This window comes from Nicotiana sylvestris, chromosome 6 (genome assembly GCF_000393655.2).
Source record: "Nicotiana sylvestris chromosome 6, ASM39365v2, whole genome shotgun sequence".
Taxonomy (NCBI): Eukaryota; Viridiplantae; Streptophyta; class Magnoliopsida; order Solanales; family Solanaceae; genus Nicotiana; species Nicotiana sylvestris.
The window spans coordinates 174,495,868-174,499,104 of NC_091062.1; positions in this window are offsets into that span (position 1 = coordinate 174,495,868).

A 3,237-nucleotide genomic window follows, 5' to 3' on the forward strand; every position below is an offset into this window, starting at 1 on the left:
AACTGACCTCTCAAAGGAGCACCACTGTAACTACCAGATCCTCGAGGCCTCTTGTCCTCCCTCTCCTCTCGCTCCTAGCGACGAACAAACTCAATCTCACAGGCGATATCCACGACATCCTCAAAAGAAGCATGAGATACCCTCTTTCTGGTCATGAGATTACGGAGCTGATAAGTAAGACCATCCACAAACCTCCTGCTCCTCTATCGATCGGTCGGAACCAACCAGATGGAATGTCGAGCCAGCTCAGAGAACCTCAACTCATACTGCGATACGGTCATATCCCCCTAACGCAATCACTCAAACTGCCTACGCAGCTCTTCTCTGCTAGACTACGGCACATACTTCTCCAGAAAGAGGATGGAGAACTGCTGCCAGGAAAGAGGTGCTGCACCAACAGGCCTACGCCTCTCAAAATCCTCCCACCAAGTGAAAGCAGCTCCTGAAAACTGATAAGTAGTGAAAGCGACCCGCTGGTCTCCCGAATATCTGCTGTACGAAGCATCCTCTAACACTTATCCAAGAAATCCTGGGCATCCTCGCCTTCTGCACCACTGAATGACGGAGGCTGAAGTCTACCAAACCTCTCCAACCTACGTTGCTCGTCCTCCGGCATGGCAGGAACTACATAGTCCTGAGCAATTGCAACAGACTAGGCTGGAGTGCCCCCGGCGTCTGAAGTCCCTATAGGACCTGCTCAGGTGTGCGAGCGGCGGGAGTCTAATTGCCTCCCCTGGCCTGAGAAGTAGTTGCGGCTGCATTGGCTGAAACTGCCTGAGCTAGGCCAGTGCAAACTGATAAGATCTGAGCCAAGGCCTCCTAAAGACCCGAAATCATAATGGGCACAGCTGGTGCCTGAGTTGGTGCTGCTGGAGCGCCCATAGCTAGAACCTGGTCCTGAACTAGGGCAGCTAATGGATCTGCAGGTGCGGCCCTAGCTGCTCTGCCTCTACTACGACCGCGTGCTCAGCCTCTGGTGGCCACAGCCGGTGGTACTGGTGGTCCTCCATCCCGACCAATAGTGCATGTCCTCATCATCTGTGAAAGAATAGATTAAGAGAAGTTTAGTACTCGGATCAACAAATTCGCACGACGAGAAATTCAAGAATATGAATTTTTTTCTGAAGGTTCTGCAGCCTCTCGATGATTAAAACAAACATCTCCGTACTGATCTACGAGACTCTACTAAACCTGCTCACGATTCATGAGACCTATGTAACCTAGGCTCTGATACCAACTTGTCACGACCCTAACCTGGACCCGGTCATGATGACATCTCTCATGAAGATAAGGCCAGTCGACACTTCTCATTTTCCAATTATTAATAGTTAAGCATTTAAGAAACGGTCTAAACATGATAAAATAAATCCGAAATAACAATGATAACATAAATACGCGGAAGAACACCTATACACAACCCTAATCGGGGTGTCACTAGTCATGAGCATCTATAAGTCATAATACAAGTCTGCTAAGTCTATAAACTAGTACAACTGTTTGAAAAGAGATAGAAGTGATAAAGGAGTAGAGACACGGGGCTGCGGACGCCAACAGCTACCTCGTGGACTCCAAATGTCCGCCTGAAGCTGGAGGGATCAACACTTGGGAGCGAAACCAGCTATGCCTGAATCTGCACATAGGGTGCAGGGAGTAAAGTGAGTACCCCAGCTCACTGAGTAACAAATGTAAATAAAGACTAAAAGCAAGAAATCCCACAAGGCACAAAGCATTCTATAATGAAGCAGTAAAACCATTTAAAATAGCAAACCAGTGAAAAGATAGGTAAAAATCCTTTAACTCAAATTTACTTCCTGAAAAGCCTTTTCCAACATTTAAACAGGTAATTGACAGTCATTTATGAAAAAAATAAACACATAAAGGTTCGCCCCTCGGGCAACATCTTAGAACAATCCAGCCCCTCTGGCTCAATCTCATATCACCATGGGTACTCGCGCTCACTGGGGGTATGCAGACTCCTGGAGGAACCCCTTACGGCCCAAGCGCAATAACAAGCCATCTCGTGGTATCAAAACTAGGCCCTCGGCCTCATATCAATCAAGTCATTTCATGGCGTACATATCTCAGGCCTTCGGTCTCATAATCAGTATCAAATATTTCCTCACAATATAAGTCATCGGCCTTACTCAGTCAAAAATCCTCACAAGTCACTCGGGCAGTAGTAAAACATGTTTCTTAGCCCAAAATATCATTTAAAAGATCATATAAGTGTTAAAACAGAGTAAACCTGGCTGAGTACGAAAATAGTGAAATATAACAGACTAAGTTCAAGTATAAAGTCAAAATAGTGAGGAAATACCAGTAAAAATCTCTGAAGGATTCAAACAGTTGGCACAAGGTCCAAATATGGTATTCAGCCCAAATAATGATAATAACGAATAGATTTCAGTCAAATACGCGGTAAAATCATCAATCGAGACGGACCAAGTCTCAATCCCCAATAGTGCACGACCCCACGCTCATCATCAAGCGTGTGCTACACCTCAATATAGCACTACGATGTGCAAATCCGGGGTTTCAAACCCTCAGAACATCATTTATGATTATTACTCACCTCGAACCGATCAAATCCCTAGCTCGCGACGCCTTTGCCCCTCGAATCGGCTTCCACGCGCATCGAATCTATCCAAAATCAGAACGAGGACATCAAAATATGCTAAGGGAACGAAGCCCAAGCGAAAACGATCAATAAAGAACACAAATCCCGAAATTACCAAAACCCGACCCTCCCGACCCACATCTCGGAATTCAATAATTTTTTACATCAATAGATTCCTTATCTCCCCAAGAGTTCATACATATCAAAAGTTCTTAGATTCGACCCCAAATAGTCCTTCAAATCCACGATTAAAGGCCTAAGTTTCCAAGCCCTAGTTTCCCTAATTTTAACCTTTGATTTCCATAATTCTAGCTTTAATCCGTGAAATAATAGCATAGGAATGTGTTTTAAGTCCAAATCCCTTACCTCAATGAAGTCCCCTTGAAATCTCTCTTTCAAATTGCCCAAAAAGCTCCTAAGCCGAAGTAGAAATGGTGGAAATAGCTCAAAATCACGAATGAAATAACTTATATGTTCTGCCCAAACATTTCTGCATCTGCGGTACTTCAACTGCATCTGCGTTACCGCATTTGCGGTTCTACGTCTGCTTCTGCGGAATCACTTAAGTTCCCAGCCACCCGTATCTGCGGTTCCACGCCTGTATCTACGACATCGCAAAT